Source organism: Schistocerca cancellata, chromosome 3 (assembly GCF_023864275.1).
Source record: "Schistocerca cancellata isolate TAMUIC-IGC-003103 chromosome 3, iqSchCanc2.1, whole genome shotgun sequence".
NCBI lineage: Eukaryota > Metazoa > Arthropoda > Insecta > Orthoptera > Acrididae > Schistocerca > Schistocerca cancellata.
In genome coordinates, this window is record NC_064628.1 from 109,010,657 (window position 1) to 109,031,535 (window position 20,879).

Sequence of the window (20,879 nt, forward strand, 5' to 3'; positions counted from 1 at the left end):
TAATATGATGCTGCATTGTTGTCTTATACTTCTACCTATCAACATGTATTGTTGTGACATTGTTCCTCTTTTAAGTACAGCACGACGTTTTATCAGTGAGCTTCGCCATTTTGTTTTGGCTCCTCTAGCAGCTTGCTTTCGGTGCATACCAGGACTGCAGACATGTACCTACAACCAGACGAAAAGTAATAAGGTAGTTATGTCTTCTAGCTGTGACAACAAAAACTTCATGAAATACTCTCATACTTGTTGCGTGCTTCCTGTAGTAGCTTTTAAAGTCATATAAATAAAGAAATTATGCAAGTGCTACATCTTTTTTTTTTCTTGGTTGACTCGTTGCATTACTTTTTGCATCTACAGTTTTTTTCTCTTTACATCTGGAGCATCATCTGCCTACTAAAACTCCCTGTTAACCCTACTACAGTGTTTATTTTACACATACACTTCAGATGTTTGGGTCAAAAAAGACCAGTTTTTTCTGTTTCCTGTATGTATACTTTCACATATCAGTGTACTGAAATTATAAATCAGGTTATAATTTCGATAGTTAAACGTATTACTCATACAAACTACATAATGGAAGAGTAAAGCAATACAATAATCGAATATTATAAATATGTGTGTGTTAATTTTACAACATTATGGCTAATTTTTACTAACAGTTTTTACATGTGTATGTAAGATGGTTTTTGCAAGTGAATTTTTTGCATTTAACACATTTAACTGAACTTTTTTATCGTATTCTCCAATAGATGACATCCGCCTCTCTTCTTACTGCTAGCATAATCTTCATATCCTCATCAATTAGTTGCTCGCCATGAGTCTCTGGAAGCAATCTTCTTCGTTATGGGGTGTTGCTTTTCAGTGGTGGTAGACTGCCTTGCACAGCACATAAGAGTTATATGCTGATATGTTGATAATTTCTGAAAACACAACAATAGGCTATTTGTCTGTATTTCTCATTACTGTATAAATGAACATCACGATGTCTAGTGATCCACAGCTCTGTTGTAGTCTAAAATAATTTGAGATTTTCTATTGGTGCAATCACTTACTTTTGCACCTTTGTGCAGAGTCATTTGCACTGAGACACATATGTTTCTTTCTTTTGGATGTATGATACAAGCGTTGTGTCTTTTATGAAAGCAAATGTTGATGTGTAATTGCGAATCCCCCTGGTCTGAAATAGGCTCGGTGGGATGGATGGCATGTTTTTCCAAAGTTGCAGTCATTGTAACATTTCTCTTCATCAGCATTTGTTCTAGTTCGTAGAAGGTGCAAAATTTGTGGCAGGTAGTACTATACCTTTCAAACCATAAGATAAGTCAGTTACAACCCTTACACCTTAGTTCTCCTCAGGGGCACTACCTGAGTGGTGGTTTCCCAGTATATGGCTGAATATTCCATACATAACTTGTTTCAGTGTCTCAAAGTAACCAAACTTCATGCCACACATTGCGGTTTACTAGGCGTGTGTATAGGCGGCAATGGCAGTTTGCCCTGAATGCGACAAGTTTGTCTCTTGCAACAAACACATTGGAACGGTATAATTTACGTAATGTCTTTAAACATTTCTGTCACAAATCCCGTTCGGGTGCAAACTGACCTTGTTCATGTCTTTGCAGTCTTGTCTCCCAGGCATCAAATCCAATAAACCTTGATATCTTTTGCAGCGTTGCTGGTGACTGTATAGCTCTGAAAACTGATCGACCTTTGTATTCATCCAGTAAACTTACAGTAGGCTCATTATGTGACTTATAAACTTCTGCTATTAACAGCAGACCTGTGTAAGCATCTAGGTCAAGAACAACACATTCTTTCCCTCACGTCCATATACACGCATTCGTTCAATATTGGATTGGGTGAATATAATGTTTTCAATTGATAGGGGAAGGAACAATTTGGAAACTGAACATTCGTCTACAATATGCGATGTGGCACATCTTGTTGGTCCTGAAGTCAGGTGAACAATATTACATTCTGCATGCCGTTCCAGCTGAGGTAAGGGCTCTGTCTTTCGTTGAATCGATTTATCATTTGACATCTTATTGCACTGCTTACCATTTGCTCTTCTGGTGTATCATCTGCGCCTTCTAGTGAAGATGAAAAGCTGCATTCAGAAACATTATCTTCATCCTCCGAAACTACTTTATCGCAATCGGATATGTTCATCACTATGTCTGCTATTTCGTCATCTTTCGAACAGAACATTATCTTGAGAAAAATACTTACAAAATACGTGAAGTGTAAAGGCAGAAACCTAGTGACCTGAGTAGAAATGAACGACTTTACAAAATAATTTAATTACGAAAAAAATCGCACTCCCCATTCCCTCATTTGGCAACGGCCTTGTCGCAGTGGGTACATCGGTTCCCGTGAGATCACCGAAGTTAAGCGCTGTCGGGCGTGGCCGGCACTTGGATGGGTGACCATCCAGCCAACATGCGCTGTTGCCATTTTTTGGGGTGCACTCAGCCTCGTGATGCCAATTGAGGAGCTACTCGACCGAATAGTAGCGGCTCCGGTCAAAGAAAACCATCATAACGACCAGGAGCGCGGTGTGCTGACCACACGCCCCTCCTATCCACATCCTCAACTGAGGATGACATGGCGGTCGGATGGTCCCGATGGACCACTTGTTGTCTGAGGACGGAGTGCTTTATTTCCTCATTTGCACAGAGACAGACATTCCATTGCTAACGACTTCACTCCTTTATACCCACCTTACTGCAGCCGTACACATTCCATTGTTGGCAAATTAAATATTGGCAGAATTTGCTGTTATAGTGAAGGTTAAACCCATAGGGTCCAAAAAGACGCCAGCAGCTTGAGAAGTACTATCTTTGTGGATGTGAAACTAAAACTCCAAAATAATTTTTTTCCTTCAGAATACACTTCACTAAGGGTCAAACGAAATCAATGACGGCCATTTATCGAAACCAAATATTTTCAGAATTATAGATCATCAAAAATCCTTGTGGGTCAAAATAGACCCGAACATCTTACGAGAATTAGTCAAAAGTGTCCGGGCACCTATCAGTGGACTTTAACAATCGGTGAATGTGTGTGCTTCTTTCGCCTTTATGACGCCTTGAAATATGCTGGGGACAATTTCAATGAAGTTCCTGATTGTCTGTGGCGGGATGGCAGCCCGTTCTTCCCAAACGAGAGAAGATTGCGAGTAATGTTGGACGTTCAGGTCGGAAGCAATGTTGAAGTTCTATCTCATTCCGAAATTATTCCTTTGAGTTCATTCGAGTCTCTGGGCAGGTGCGTCCACTTCAGGAATATTATTGTCCACAAACCATTGCAACACGTATGCTGCTGTACATCAGAGTGCATTATCATGCTGATGCAATCATCGACTACATACTGTTCCTTTACTGTATGTAGAGAAAGGTGTTAATTCTTTCCGCAGTTGGAGTTTTCTTAAGCGGAGTGTCAGGGGACCACACCCTAATCACGGAAAACACCACTACACCATATCGCCACCACCTCTGTACTTCACTGCTGACACTACCAATGATGGCAGGGAGCGTTCTCTAGGCATTTCCCACATTCACGACCTTTCATAAGATTCCCGTAGGGTATACCATGAGTCATCGCTCCAAAACACTCGTTTCTAGTCATTCACTATCCACTGGCGTCGCTGTTTACGTGATCTCGAGCATAGCTATAGTAATTTGTGGCTTATGCTGCTTGACTGCTGGATCCCATACTTTCTAACTCCCTATGCACAGCCACTGTGCTAGCTGGACTGTTGGTGGCACTTAAGAACTCACGAGTGATTCCTGCTGCCGATTTCATGTGAATTTTTACAACCATCGAGCTTAGTTCTGACGGTCTGTGTCCATCAATTCACCAGGGCTGTATGGCCTTGATTTTCCTGTGGTTTTTCCTTCGAGTTTCCAATTCACTATCACATTATCAACAATCGAATTGAGCAGTTTTAGAAGTTTTGAAATGTTCCCGATGGATTTGTTACTCAGGTGACGTCCAATCACTAGTTCACATTCGAAGTCAATGAGCTCCCATGACCGCCCCAGGCTGCTATTAGCGCTTCTCTGCTGATAAAACAGTACTCCCCGCCTCCTTTTGTACTAGCGGGTCCGTTTCTTATGATGTCTAGTGGCCGATTCTGCATTACATAAGGGTATCCAGATACTTTCTAAGAGATAGTGCACACGTCCATTTTTACAAAACTTGTTTCTGATGCAAAATGTACGAGTGTATACAATTTGTTTATTGCTATATTAGGTTATCTTTAAGATCTCATTGCCTTTTGACAGAGTATGATGATGATTAATAATGAACAGATGAGATGAGTGACAGAATAAAATAAAAATGGAAATAATGTAATTGCGTATTGGAGATATCACACGAATCTTTCAGGTTGTCATTAGGATTGTATACTAGTTCCTAGACAATGACAGTTCTTAAAGATGTGGAGCTTTAGGTCACGGTGGTACTCCAGACCAAGTTCCAGTTTCATTCTAGTTTCATATACTAAGGGAGTTTCAAGAGCCACTATGTGCCCGAGCGTTTCTCAGTTACACAGCCGCTGTTCCCCCACAGCAGTTTCACTACCTGTTGGTTGGCTTAAGCACTCTCGCTTTGCTACACTTAGCTGGTCTCTTAGTGTGAGGAACTGGGTTCTGTCCACAGGTCGCGGCCTCGTCGGCCACGCGCGCGGAAAGCTGAAGAAGAAAAAGAAGCTGAAGAAGTTCGTGATCCCGCTGTTGATCGCCTACAAGCTGAAGTTCTTCGCGCTGGTGCCCCTACTCATCAGCGGCCTCGTGCTGCTGGTCGGCGCCACGGGGGCGGCCGGCTTCTTCTTCGCGCTGTTTGCCGCCACCATCAGCATCAAGAGCCACAGCAAGTGGTAGCAGGACCACCGAGGCGGTCCAGTACACTAAGCAGGGATATACAATACCTGGTCATCAAGAAACAGACGCCTATAGGTTAACTGAGTGGATGCTGACCCTAAAAAAATGGAAACATCCACTAACGTATATTTTCGGGTTCATAATCTAATTTTTGTTCCAAAAGTGGATATTCAACTCGACTAGATACCTTGGTGACATGGCGGAGTCTTCTCAGAAACCAAACCTATATTCTGTTATAGGACAGAGTGGCTTTGGAAGAAAATTGCTCTCTTAGCCTGTCAAACGAGTTTACCATTTAAAGTAATAACACTCTGCAAAGTGGAAAAAGTAACTGTAGTGTTACTGACGAACTTTATCCAACGGGACTCGATCCCAGTGGATTAGGCAGGCGTCCGAAGACTTTCTTGATGTTTTTAGTGAGCTCGGCGTTAAGAATGTATCGAAAATCGGTAAGATATAGGAGCCAATGCTATGAATTTAGTGTCTGTGTCTACTGTACAACTTGTTGGACTACCGGCGAAGCCTTATGAACTTTTTGTTCATGGTGAAATATTTATACTTCCCTTCGTTATGAGGGCTGTTTGATGTTCATACTGTACTTTGTCAAATAAATCGAATCGTACTGGTGTTGTCTTTGCCTTTATCCTAACAACGTGCTCTACTTTTTCTATATCACTCTCACAACACCTAAACTGCAGTAAGTAGCGACGAAAATTAGCTGCAAATTTGTCTAATGATTCCTGGTTGTCGTTAGACTGTTAGACTATTCAGAAATATTTTGTAAATCCCAAATCCTTTATTTTAACATTACATTTACATAAACGTGTAATCTGCTTGAAAGACGACCATTTGAAAGAGTACAATGCCCTAAAGCTCTTCAAATCTGCTTGAGAATAATTTTTAGTGGAATAAATTGGATTTTGCAGCCCATACAGTCGCGAAAACTTTTTCTTTTCAGTCACCAATATTTGGAAGCTACCATCCTACTTGTGTATTTATTGACAACCGCTTCACAGCCCACAGAGATTAACATGCGCGAGGGAACAATGCCACTGGATGCTATAAATATGGACTGATGAGTTGTGGTACGTACTACTGCCCGTTGACATGGGATGGGTTTGTCAAAAGCTACGTGAGTCTAGGCATCCCGCACGCAAACGTGGCATGGTTCAGGAGGTTGAAGGCGGTGTTCTCGTGGAACGAACATTTAAACCTGATGGAATGAATGAGTCTTCTTTGTATGTCTGCCATCGTCTTGTGCTGATGAACGAAAAGGGAACCTGCTGGCCGATAAGATGCAACCGTTTGTACGCTTACAACAGCAACCAACGAACAATATTTTCAGCGTACTGCGCCAATCCATCACTCCCGTATTGTGTCAGATGTTTCGACAAACTTTCGACTGATACAACGTCGCTTGTACTGCGAATATCTGGCAAGATATGGAGCGAGATGAGGCCACCATGATAAGAGCAACCCACGACTGTTCCATATGGCAACTGATATTACGCTTATGACGATAGCATTCCAACGTTCTCTTTGCCTCATGGAGTCATGTCAACAGATATTAGCGCCTTTTTCAGGGAGAAAGTATGCGCCACTTGCTACAAGGATGGTATCCCAAATTCTTTCTGTAACACAGTGATCAGTTAAACCACTTGACCATGTGGCCACGTACCTAAGGATCTCGGGCACAAGGCTACCAGTCCCGAATATGGGTGAATAGAAATGAGGGAACGTATAAAAGTCACTGACGAAAATGATAATGCAACTCACTCAACTACGGCAGTAAATTTTGCATCGAATTATTAATGAACAGAGGATTAAAATGGCTGCTTATCTATAACAGAAATAAATATTAAATTGGATAAATGATATAGTTGCTTGAAATGATATCACATAATTTTGAACACATGCAGTCACCGGTCCATTTGACAAACTTCAGTGGAAAATCAGACGATTACAGCAGAGGCGAAAGTGATCTACAATTGCATGTACTATATTCCCTCCGGTTACTTAATATAGAATATTTGGATCGCCTTGTTCGATAATTTACAACACACTCTTCATAATCTGTATCGTATTGTGATTAATGCAACTTTCAAATGACAATGAACACGACAAAAGATGTCGCAGCACAGTAAAAAACATCTTCAAAAATCTATTTTTAGATGAATTAGTCTGAACAGAGAAATAACACTATCAAAGTAATGAAGCCCACTTTTTTTAAATGCCGCACATCAAGCAATCTAAACACAAGAATATAGAATCAAAATCAAATGTATCTCAATGTATGCGTAGTGCCTGCATTCAAAATAACTTGAGCGATTACTTTAACAAATCACTACTAGGATGAAGGCTATGCAAACTGGCTGTCAGTTAATTTAAATTTACTTATGAATTTTACTAAGTATCAAAATGTTATTGTATTAAATTCCGTTTCTCTTTTATGATACTAAGTTATGCAAATGGGAATCTTGGAATTAGAAACCTATTCCACATAATTATGAAACTGGTCAATAATGTAGTCTCACACACACGATATACATTGATAGAATAACATTACAGTATAGGAAAATACATGTTCTCATGTGAGTTACCGGGGTTTGTTACCCAAAAAGAGGGCCCCGTTCCAATGGTATGGTGCTAAGAAGAAGAGTGCCTCATGACACTGTCAGCGTCAAGGATCGAATTCTTGTATATTCGCCATGATCAGTTGAAGTTTACTGCGTAGCTCAGGTGGTCTTCCTCGTTTCTCATTCCTAGCACAGAGCCCATATACTCTCGTAATTATGTCTTTTAACTGTTCCCCTACTATCGTGTTCCAATCCCCCATGAATATTAAATTTTCATCTCTCTTTATGTGCTGAATTACACGTTCAGTTTCCTCTGATATTTAAACTCTGAACCTTCTTCTTGTGCCGAAGGCATGTCCGCTATAATTCATTTTCTGTCGATTTTTATGAGATAAAGAAATTGTTCAAAGTAACTCACTCTCTATACTACCTCCCTATCCATAACTAATCTTACTACAGTTGTACAATTTTCTGCTGTCATAGATATTGCCCTTTATTCATGTGACCAGAAATCCTTATCTTCTTTCCTTTTCACTTCACTGTATGTAGACTATATTACATCTATGTATACCGCGTATATCCGGAGCATTTCCGTTATCAGATTTTCTGGTTTCTCTACCACAACAAGACCTCTGCGATTTCAGGCTCTCACTAGTAGAGACTTAACCATTCGTTGGTTTGTCAATATTTGTCGTTGCCATATGCAGAGTGACTCCTTAAGCCCCGAAGCCTTGTCCGCAGCTCGTGGTCGTGCGGTAGTGTTCTCGCTGCCCACGCCCGGGTTCCCGGGTTCGATTCCCGGCGGGTCAGGGATTTTCTCTGCCTCGTGATGACTGGGTGTTGTGTGATGTCCTTAGGTTAGTTAGGTTTAAGTAGTTCTAAGTTCTACGGGAATGATGACCATAGATGTTAAGTCCCATAGTGCTCAGAGCCATTTTGAATTTGTGTATGTGGCTTATTTACTTTCTTCGAAAAGGCTTGTACAGTTATAGCTGAAGACAGTGTGTTGGCCAACATAATACACTGCTTTCTCCGTAGATAAAAATCTACGGGCCTCTTGGTTCTGTGAACTTCTACCCCAGTTCAAATCTCACACGCATCATACCCGTTTGTTAGACTTTCCTATAGCGAACTCCAGCAATTTATATCACGATTCTCGCCTAATACCCTTCGATTCTCACTAGCGCATTACACGTACGTACTATAACGGTTGCACAATTACAGCGAGACGTTATGGAATCATGAATAGTTGGCCTATATTACTTCACAAAAAAAATGGTTCAAATGGCTCTGAGCACTATGGGACTCAACATCGGAGGTCATCAGTCCCCTAGAACTGAGAACTACTTAAACCTAACTAACCTAAGGACATCACACACATCCATGCCCGAGGCAGGATTCGAACCTGCGACCGTAGCGGTCGCGCGGTTCCAGACTGAAGTGCCTAGAACCGCTCGGCCACACCGGCCGGCTTACTTCATAGGAACCTTGAATGCATATGTCACTTATTTCATCAACATTCTACCTATATTAGCTAACATCGAATGCGTACATAATTCTGTTAATCAAGATTCTACATTAGCCCTCCCTGTCTCCACTGAATTATTTTTCTTTGTAATGCCTTACAGCGTTGTGATCTTCATTTCGAAGACTGGTTTGATGCACCTCTCCACGCTAATCTCATCTATGAAAGTGTCTTCCCTGCATTACTAGTACAATCCACAACCATTTGTACCTGGTTACTATATTCACATATATTTCTGAGACGCTTTATGTTGCTATAGCCAGTCTGCATTTCATGTCCTCTCTAGCTTGATCATCATCATTTATTTCGCTGTACAAAAAGGAAAACATATTTATTACTTTTAGTATCTCATTTGCTATTCTAATTCCCTTAGCGTCGCTTGATTTAATTAGACTACTTTCCATTACCCTTCTTTTACTTTTGAAAATGTTCATCTTATAATCTTAAATCGTGACACTATCGATTTCAACTGCTCTACCATACCCCTTGCCGTCTCTGACAGAATTACATAATCAGCAATTGCAGTGTCTTTATTTCTATTCCTTGAACTTCAACTGCCTTTCCAAAGTTGTCTTTGTTTCCTTTACTGCTTGCTCAAAATACAGATTAAATAACGTCGGGGACAGGTTACAACTCTTGTCTCACTCACTTCTCAACCACTACCTTCCCTTCATGTCCTTCGGCTCTTATACCTGACGTCTCGTTTCTGTATACGTTGCAAATTATGTTTCGGACCCTGTATTTTATCCTTGTTACTCTCTGAGATTCAGATTCCGAATTCTAGTCAACGTAGTTCATCAGAAGCTGTCTCTAAATTTCACATGCTTCGCCTTTCTTTAACCTACGTTCTAAAGCAAGTGGTATGGTTACTATTGCCTCGTGTATTCCTTACTAATCTCTGGAACCCTAACCGATCTTCCTTGGGGTCAGGTTATACCAGCGTTTCCATAATTCTTTAAATAATTTGTGTCAGTATTTTCTAACTATGACTTTTAACTGATAATTCACTGATAAAGAAAATAAAATTCTTGAATGAGTCTACGATCATTCTCCCTATTTCGTATTTATTTCCCACGTTTCAGCCAATCATTGCCTAGTACTCACTGTCTAACTCTAAACGTTTTTTTGTTATTTTAATTTATCAGGTCCTATCTACGTATGTTGATTAATTTATAGTGTACAGAATAACCATCAGATGTACGAATGAAAGAAAAATTGTAAACGGAGATACTTTCAGAGAGCTCTTTGTGCCCACTAAGGAATCCAGACTTCTGGTTATGTGTATCACATCGTGCAACATTTGTCACAATTCGCAGGTGGTAGTAGCCTAGTTGTTAGGAACATCAAAGAGAGTTAACATCGACGTAATCGATCGCTTAACGCTCCTCACAAACAATTACTGTAAATTTTTCCTTGTATGCTGCAGAACATTGATAGTGTTTGTTTACGAGGCGGTACGTTCTTCAGAAAAGCAGCAGGAACTGTACGTACTAATGCAGAGGTGAATGCTGCATATATTAGCTTTGTGAACGTAATATATTAGTTTCATTTTCTTCAGCTCATCAGTGTAGCGTAATTACCTTTGTTTTCTCTCCTTCATTTCTGATCAACTGAAGCGTCCTTTCATTTTATGTGTATACAGCGTGAGCGCAATAATTAATTTGGATTACAAGTTTTCAATGCAGCGTTAATATGCATGAAATAATAATCCAGAGAATATCCGTATCCCTTCTTCTAAATTTTAAATTTCACAAAATACATATAAACTCATGCCAATAATTATAGAAGTGACTATGCAGGTAATTTGTCGATTACGATCTGATGTAGATGTCTGGTTAAGTATTTTGGCTACGCAAACTTTTATGTGTGGTAGCACGTGTAACAGTGGGGAAAAAAAGCTCAGGAAAAGATAAGCAATGAATATGACAAAAAGCAGTTAAATTTAACAAGCAAATATAGAAACAAAATAAGGCTAAAAAAATACAGAAATTATAGACTTACTTAATTGGGGATTAGAAGAATTATTAGTAGTTTCTGTCTTCATTCTGAACACATATAATAATCAATAATCGCGGCACTATGATCTATACGGTCCTTATATAAAATTTAAACTAGACGCCCCACTTATTAATTTCACGGTTTTCTCCATGTGATCGGCAATACCTTGGACACGCAGCTGCTGCCATCTGTGGGCAGACGCTTGAACTGCTTGCACACAGGTTAAGCATTTGGTGATGAGTCACGACATATCCGTCTCTTCACAATTTACTTCTTACACAATCTTCAGTTGCTGTGAAGTTAGAAGCCTTGAAAAAAGGACAAGCTTTAATCTGATTTTAGTAAAGATTAATTATGTCTACAGGCAATGACCAACATCATTTTGTAAACTACAACACCGAGTGACATTTGTGTCACATCGTCGATATCATTTAATATCAACAGTTTTTCCTTGTAATCACATATCACACACGGAGTTCTAAACAAGTATGCTTTCCGTACTGTTCAACGTTCCGAATTTCACCTTTCGTTTCTTATATAAAAATAAAAAATAAAATAATATATATCTAGCAGTTGTAACAATTTGGCGTTGTTACTACGGTAGTAATGACTACTGAGGAGGTGTAAGGGTAGCGAAAAAAAATATGTTTTCAGGAGTGAAGTAATTAATTGCGACCGTACCATGAGACGATTCAGCTTTTGGATGAGAATTCAGACACCTGATGCTAATGAATTTATCTTAGTTTGTAAGAACAGACAGGAAGTACTACAGGCTCATTTTATGAAGGGAGTTTGTAGCTTAGCGGCGAAAGAACTATCCCTACAGCAGTATCGTTGCAGTGATTTTTCTTACACTTCATAGGTCATCAAGAAATATGAAAAGGATGAAATAGCAGCGAACATCCCGCGTCACAAACTTTATGGGAACGTTCGAAATACTGAGATGCACAGTAAAACTTGATAAAAAACGGAAAAAAGAATTTTACGCTACTCAAAAAGTACTATCCTAACTGAACAGAATAAGAAAATGATCAGAGTCTTCTCAAATGAACCATGCCAGGATTCGCCGGCAGTAGCTTTTTTAAATCGGGATGGCCCGACAGATGGCAGACAGTTACGTGCTTGTAATAACAGAGGCCTGATATTACGCATTGCGAAACATTGCCTGGAGTGTTATTACTGAAAGGCATCATTAGGGTGACATCATCCAGTCTCCTACTAACTGATTTTATCTAGTATATATTACCATTATTAGTATGAATGATATGAAATTACACTTTCGCATGATCAAATCGAAGGAGTCTAACGATTTAAGAAATGAACCCGGAAAATATTCCACAATAATATTTTCATTTGCATACCAATGTTATTAGGTTGATACTGAAAATAAAATGAATCTGAAACAGCAAAAAAAAAAAAAAATTCGAAACGTTTGGGGAAAAAAATGTGTCTGAAATCTTATGGGACTTAACTGCTAAGGTCATCAGTCCCTAAGCTTACACACTACTTAACCTAAATTGTCCTAATGACAAACACACACACCCATGCCCGAGGGGGGACTCGAACGGACCAGCCGCACAGTCCATGACTGCAGCGCCTTTTTTTTTTGTCGTTGCGGACGTCACATGACATCCCTTCAAGTTCGTTTGTTGGTCCTTGCACTCAGTTTTTTTTATTACGCTCCTTAGACCGCATGGCTAATCGCGCGCGGCGAAACGTTTGGGAAAGTCCTTTCGAATATCAAGAATAATATCTGGCAAAAAATACGTTATTAATACTCCTGAAAGTGGAAAAACAGTAAACAAACCTCAGAAAAAAATTCTTATTCAGGATTGATACTATCTTTAGGACTTCGTTTGCTTACAGAACTTCATATATGACTGACCCTTCTAAGTTCAGCAAAATGTAAAAAACTTTCAGTTGTGTAATCTTTCTGACATTAGATGCATTAATTATGAATATATAACATATTGGTGGCATATGAAAATTTGTGCCAGACGGGGACTCGAACTCGGAAAAAAATTGGAAATTTGTGGTTAGATCTTATGGGACCAAACTGCTGAGGTCATCTGCCCCTAAGCTTACACTCTACTTAATCTAACTACCCCGTGCGGCTGGGATCCGGATTTCGTGCTTGCCACACTTTAACTGTCAGAGCACGCTTCGAAGACCGAGTTCAAGTCCCGGTCCGGCACAAATTTTCATATGCCACCAATATGTAACATCTTAATACCTGTTGTTGTTGTTGTGGTCTTCAGTCCTGAGACTGGTATGATGCAGCTCTCCATGCTACTCTATCCTGTGCAAGCTTCCTCATCTCCCAGTACCTACTGCAACCTACATCCTTCTGAATCTGCTTAGTGTATTCATCTCTTGGTCTCCCCCTACGATTTTTACCCTCCACGCTGCCCTCCAATATTAAATTGGTGATCCCTTGATGCCTCAGAACATGTCCTACCAACCGATCCCTTCTTCTGGTCAAGTTGTGCCACAAACTTCTCTTCTCCCCAATCCTATTCAATACTTCCTCATTAGTTATGTGATCTACACATCTAATCTTCAGCATTCTTCTGTAGCACCACATTTCGAAAGCTTCTATTCTCTTCTTGTCCAAACTATTTACCGTCCATGTTTCACTTCCATACATGGCTACACTCCATACAAATGACTTCCTGACACTTAAATCTATACTCGATGTTAACAAATTTCTCTTCTTCAGAAACGCTTTCCTTGCCATTGCCAGTCTACATTTTATATCCTCTCTACTTCGACCATCATCAGTTATTTTGCTCCCCAAATAGCAAAACTCCTTTACTACTTTAAGTGTCTCATTTCCTAATCTAATTCCCTCAGCATCACCCGACTTAATTCGACTACATTCCATTATCCTCGTTTTGCTTTTGTTGATGTTCATCTTATATCCTCCTTTCAAGACACTGTCCATTCCGTTCAACTGCTCTTCCAGGTCCTTTGCTGTCTGTGACAGAATTACAATGTCATCGGCAAACCTCAAGGTTTTTATTCCTTCTCCATGGATTTTAATACCTACTCCGAATTTTTCTTTTGTTTCCTTATTAATACCTAATGCACATAACTTCAGGATGATGGAGAAAATTCCTCACCTTTCTTCCCCTTTCTTCTGTAGCAGACAACGCTTCTTCCGAATACTGTATCTGTGACCAAACATGAAATACAGATATACACGCCTATAGTAAAAGCAAGGTCCTATTCCTCAATCTAAAGCAACTCGACCGTGTAAGACTGAATGTAGACTCAGAAGTCAGTCATGGGACTACTTCGTCCACAGAGAAAGAGTGAACTATTGCTGGACTGCGTTGTGCAGCAAGGGGTGTTCTGTAATGGATGTCGGGCAGGTGTACTTCAGCAATGTTTATTGTGTGCTGGGAATTGCCATCGGTGCGTACTGTGGTAAGCAAAAAGATTATGAGCACGTCCTTAACAGCGTGTTGGTAATATAGCATAGAATGCGTGTCATCGATTGACAAGTCTTTGGTAGATTTCCAGGAGTATGCGGAACCAGATATATATGCACAGGTTACGTAGTTCCCGTAGATCACGGGCCGGATATTTGTGGACGTGGAGTTGGCGTTCGATAGCGTCCCGAATTTGTACCTTCGGCTGCGAACGAGGAAAATTTAATAGTTGAGACATTAAGGTGAGGTCACAGTCACGCTTCTCAAACCACTTTAGCTGGATTCTGACTTTGTGAAAAGGACAGATTTTCTCCTAGAAGATTCTGTAGCCGCTGAGGGAGATATTGAGCACGAGGGGATGACGGTGGTCAAGATTATTGTTCACCTATCATACAGATGCGCATTCGATTACTACACAGGCACTAAGGAAGTCCAGGTGAGCATCCAAATAATAGTGAACCAACAGGTCTGCCTCCATGGTGGCCGGCCGCTGTGGCCGAGAGGTTCTAGGCGCTTCAGTCCGGAACCGCGCTGTTGCTGCGGTCGCAGGTTCGAATCCTGCCTCGGGCAAGGATGGGTGTGATGTCCTTAGGTTAGTTAGGTTTAAGTAGTTCTTAGTCTAGGGGACTGATGACCTCAGATGTTAAGTCGCATAGTACTTAAAGCCATTTGAACCATTTGAAACTCCATGGTGCGCAGCATTTTTCTTGCAGCCGTTTGCCAAACGACGACTACAGATGGTGTACTAAGATTCATCTGACCAGGCAACACGTTTCCATTGATACAAGGTCCAACCCCGATGACGCCGTGTCTAATGAAATCATGTCTGAGCTGTGTAGCCCGAAACACTCTCACCTGCACCAGTGTTTTGCTCTGTCGTCAGATCTGCTACAGATCACTGCCTATCCTGATTTACAGAGCTTGCAAGCCTCCGGACACCACTTACTGCTCTGAGGCGTGGTCGCCCAGTACCTTGCCAACCAGTTTCCATAGACGCTAGTGAAAATAGCACGCGAACACTTGACCAGGCTCACATTTTCCGAGATCCTCGTTGCCAGGCATCAGACCATAACAATTTAGCCTAACTCAAAATCGTTTATGTCAATATATTTCCTCGTTCTAGAAGCGTATCTTCGCCAGAGAGAGTCACAGTTCACCTCTGTTCCGCTATATAATTCCCTTACTGCGTCATGTGTCCGCAACGACAACACGTAACATTTAGTCTCGCAGGGTGGGAGGGTTAGGAGAGGTCTCAAAGTTCTGGTTCTACAGTGTGCTCGCCTGCTTGTTGCAACAGTCTCTTTCCGCATCCGGATAAGGGCTGTAAGAAGGAGCGAGGGAGAAAGGCTGGAGACTCTTTCTCGACAACTGTCTGTAGAGGTTCGAGTTCAACTATTTTTCCTACGCTCAGAAATGCTAAGTCTGTTATTTAGTACAATCTTAGACAGTCATTGGTAAAAATGCGTGAGAGTTTTGCAATGAATTCCATGCGGGAGGAGTGCCGCTTCGGCCTCTCACAGTCCCGCCCCCTGTGGCTGTCTATGACCATCACCAACTATCCATTCACACCTCTGATCTGTACTGCTACAAGTCAAACTGCAAACGTTGTCAGCGCTGCTAGAAGCAGAATACTTACCAGCAATCCGTACTCTCGCAGCGCTATATTCAATAAATAAATACAATTTTCAGTGATCTGAGAACTCACTGCAGTTGTACGTTATGAAGTTCTTTTGAAGGTTGACCTGCTGGTGTGAAGTTGACGCTTTAACTCGTGAACATTGTTATAAACATACTCAGTGTACAAAGCTGATACTTTTAGAGCTGCATGCTAACTGTAATTACCAATCAGAAATTTTCCTAAAATTTTAATAGTTTAATAATGGCTTCTTATTTCAATTGGTGTATCAGTCCTCAAATTTCTCTGCCTCTGAGAGAAACGGCGTTTGAAAAATTTAAAAATCTTGTCCTTCACATAAAAAACTATGATTCTGATTTCGCGGTGTTCAGCGATATTTTGTTAAAGAATCTACAGTTGTTGTCAAACAAAGCTTTGCATAAAATTTTTGTGTTGGGACAACCGCAATAGGTAAATGTAATGTTCATGATTAAAGATTCGCTACAGTTGTACAGTTATTTACTGATGCGCTTACACTACCAACTTTCAGTCACTCAGCTCCATCTTCAAGTGCAAGATGGCTTAGTGTTTTATTCGTGATAAGGGGGCTGGTTTACTGTAATTTACATAGTAATACCAACTAAGCACGTACCAATTTAAATTCCATATAATTTCGCATGGGACCATTGTCCATCGTTAGTTCGAAGCTGTGAGGGTGTTCGTGATCTTTGGTTCTATTTTAATTTTATTTTATTACTACATGTTTCATTAAAAATGATCGACGTCCACTGTTTTCCATCAGTGGTGAATATCTCTCGTACGTATGTTCTTATTACTTTCGGCTGGTTGTCTCTAGCCAGTTCTGATTTCTAATTTTTCATCATGTATCTGCTGCTTGTCCTAGTTACACTTCACATCGTGATGTGCGCTTCTTACGCCGTGTTTACGATGGTGCGGCCCGTAGTGCTAGTACCCAGTTCTCTTTCCGCTGGCAGACATGATTTTTAGCATGTTGTTTTCTGCTTTCTACTCCCCCACAGTGTATAATCTGGGTTTGGTTTTTTTTTGACTCCGTACCCTCTCGCAGGCACTTTCAGAGCAAGAGTGACTTACCTCATTACAGTGGAAACGTGCTTGTTGCGTGTGCGTGTTTGGCTACTCAGTCTTATGAGTCATGTACGGTGGATGTGTTGCCTTGTAATATAGCACTGACATGGGAGCTCCGACCTAGTATTTGTATATATGCTCGAAGGAGTGGATTTATGTGACCCTAATTATCTTCTTTCCGGTGCTGTTAGCTTGTCGATGGTCTTGCAATTTAGAGGTATTGGTAACTTACAGATACTCCTGAAGATGGGGCTAAGTTCCTACAACCTGATGATTCAGACACTGCAATCAATAAGCAGCTGCACAACTGCTGCAGATGTTTCAAAACTTCGCATGTCCTTGATGGTGGACACATTTTACCTATGCGATAAGACTACATACTCTAGACGCTCGATAGTCAACTGACCAACATCTTCGCATTTACCTTCTGGAATCAGGCAAAATTTATTCACTTGAAAGTAGTTCGTCGAGCAGAGTGGCCGGGCGGTTTGAGGCGCCATGTCACGGATTGCGCGGCCCCTCCCACCGGAGGGCCTAGTTTTCCCTCGGGAATGGGTGTGTGTGTTCTTCTTAGGATAAGTTAGTTTAAGTAGTGTGTAGGTCTAGGGACCGATGACCTCAGCAGTTTGGTCCCTCAGGAATCCACACACATTTGAACATTTTTGAAAGTAGCTACAAATAAATTAACATGTATGAATTTTGGAAACCGCATAAAAATTATATACTGGCCATTAAAATTGCTACACCAGGAAGATGACATGCTGCAGACGGGAAATTTAACCGACAGGAAGAAGATGCTGTGATATGCAAATGATTAGCTTTTCAGAGCATTCAGACAAGGTTGGCGCCGGTGGCGACACCTACAACGTGCTGACATGAGCAAAGTTTCCAAACGATTTCTCATACACAAAAAGCAGTTGACCGGCGTTGCCTGGTGAAACGTTGTTCTGATGCCTCGTGTAAGGAGGAGAAAAGCATACCATCACGTTTCCGACTTTGATAAAGGTCGGATTGTAGCCTATCGCGAGTGTGGTTTATCGTATCACGACATTGCTGCTCGCGTTGGTCGAGATCCAATAACCGTTAGCGGAATATGGAATCAGTGGGTTCAGGAGGGTAATACGGAACGCAGTGCTGGATCCCAACGGCCTCGTATCACTAGCAGTCAAGGTGACAGGCATCTTATCCGCATGGCTGTAACGGATCGTGCAGCCACGTCTCGATCCCTGAGTCAACAGATGGGAACGTTTGCAAGACAACAACCATCTGCACGAACAGTTCGACGACGTTTGCAGCAGCATGGACTGTCAGCTGAGAGACCATGGCTGCGCTTGCCCTTGACGCTGCATCACAGACAGGAGCGCCTGCGATGGTGTACTCAACGACGAACCTGGGTGCACGAATGGCAAAACGTCATTTTTTTCGGATGAATCCAGGTTCTGTTTACAGCATCATGATGGTGGCATCCGTGTTTGGCGACATCACGGTGAGCGCACATTGGAAGCGTGTATTCGTCATCGCAATTCTGGCGTATCATCCGGCGTGATGGTATCGGGTGAAATTGGTTACTCGTCTCGGTAACTCTTGTTCGCATTGACTGCACTTTGAGCAGTGGACGTTACATTTCAGATGTGTTACGACCCGTGGCTCTACCCTTCATTCGATCCCTGCGAAACCCTACATTTCAGCAGGATAATGCACGACCGCATGTTGCAGGTCCTGTACGGGCCTTTCTGGATACAGAAAATGTTAGACTGCTGTCCTGGCCAGCACATTCTCCAGATCTCTCACCAATTGAAAACGTCTGGTCAATGGTGGCCGAGCAACTGGCTCGTCACAATACGCCAGTCACTACTCTTGATGAACTGCGGCATAGTGTTGAAGCTGCATGGCCAGCTGTACCTGTACACGCCATCCAAGCTGTGTTTGACTCAATGCCCTGGCGTATCAAGGCAGTTATTACGGCCAGAGGTGGTTGTTCTGGGTACTGATTTCTCAGGATCTATGCACCCAAATTGCGAGAAAATGTAATCACATATCAGTTATAGTATAATATATTTGTGCAATGAATACCCGTTTACCATCTGCATTTCCTCTTGGTGTAGCAATTTTAATGGCCAGTAGTGTACATAGCTATAATTACGTTTTACTGAGAAACTTATACTAAAATCCATTATGATAATTGGTCTTGCCGTACGTCACTTAATATTTGTTACGATTTATTCAGAAATTTATACGTGACTCCGAGATTGACCAGTATGCTCACGGACATTCTGGATGTAAATGATTAAATACGTTTATCTGTTAATCTCTGCTTAGACACGATAACAAACTCAACCCGACCCGAGATAAGCTTTATGATCAAATTATTAACCACCCTGCCTTAAGAGAGTACGCTCGTCGCTTTAGAATGCTACAGATGGAATAAAAGTGGGAGAGGAGCTCACACAAACCGGCCATGTGATGCTCACCGGCAGTGAACTGTGTACATGTGCCGTTAGCACATTAAGGTGGGTCGACGTGACACAATTGTCGACAAGAACTGTTGTGTTTACATGTGACCGTGCCCATACTGTGAATGAAGTTTGCTGGCATATCAATAGTAGCCCAACTTGTTGGTATGTCAGCAAGGAATGATGTCTTATTGTTAGTCATGTAAGACTGTTGGAGAACAGTAACCGTACAAAACATGCTATTTGACAGAGACAGGACACGAGTGTCACGCCTTGTCAGTGACAATCGGTTTAGAAGTAGAAAGGAATTACCGCCGTCAGTGAACGGAGATCCATCTCGTCGTTTCCGAGCGAACAGTGCGAAGGGAACTGCACGCAGTACATGTTTGGTGTCAGTTACCTCGCAAAACGCCATGGATCACAGAGGTACATAAAGCTTCACGTCTTCAATGAACCAAACAATACGGAGACTGCTGGCCTTTAGTGTCTTCCATAGAGTAACGATTTTCTCTGGCGCAATGAGGTCACCTATTGCCGAATGAGGTGTTTAACCAGCGTTTGTGGAAAGTATAGTTGAGACTAGAAGTGATTTTGTGAATTTAGGGGGATTTTTTCGTAGCATAACTTAGTCCCACTGGTTCAGGTTACGGGAACATGAACCAAATGTTTATTTCCACATTCACGATGACCAAACGTAATTTTTTCTTCTAAATTTTTATGTCAAGTATAATGCTGACATTCCCCCTCTTACTAGAATACAACAGCCATGTTTACTGAGCTAGATGTCTTTGTTCCCGGTTTGATTAACACTCAGGTACCCCGGTCTTGCCTTAACAATACTAATAAAGCACCGACCGTAAACGCATAGGCCATGACTGGAAATATTTCGAACACCGAATGAAACGTAGCAATCAACATATCCGAAATAGGATAGCTCTGCGAGTTCCACCCGTCAGTGAGTAGTTCCAAGTGGATGTGGTATAGCAGCAGATACTTGTGGACTCTGATCCTCGCCAAATACACGCTAATATCGCGGCAAGAGGCGATGTAGCACGGTGATGCCTGTTCGCCACGACTCAGATCGCTTAAAAAAGTCACAGCCCGTGAAAAATGACTGACACACAAATTGCTAACGTTATGCGTTCAGAATTTATTTCGACTGTCAGATATCCAAGTTCAGAGAAGGATACGAGTTTTATTGGAAGTATATGTAACGTAAGCCGACAGACGCAAAATCCGAAACGTATCAAGTGAGTATTTTGAGTATCAAAGTTAATTTTCACTG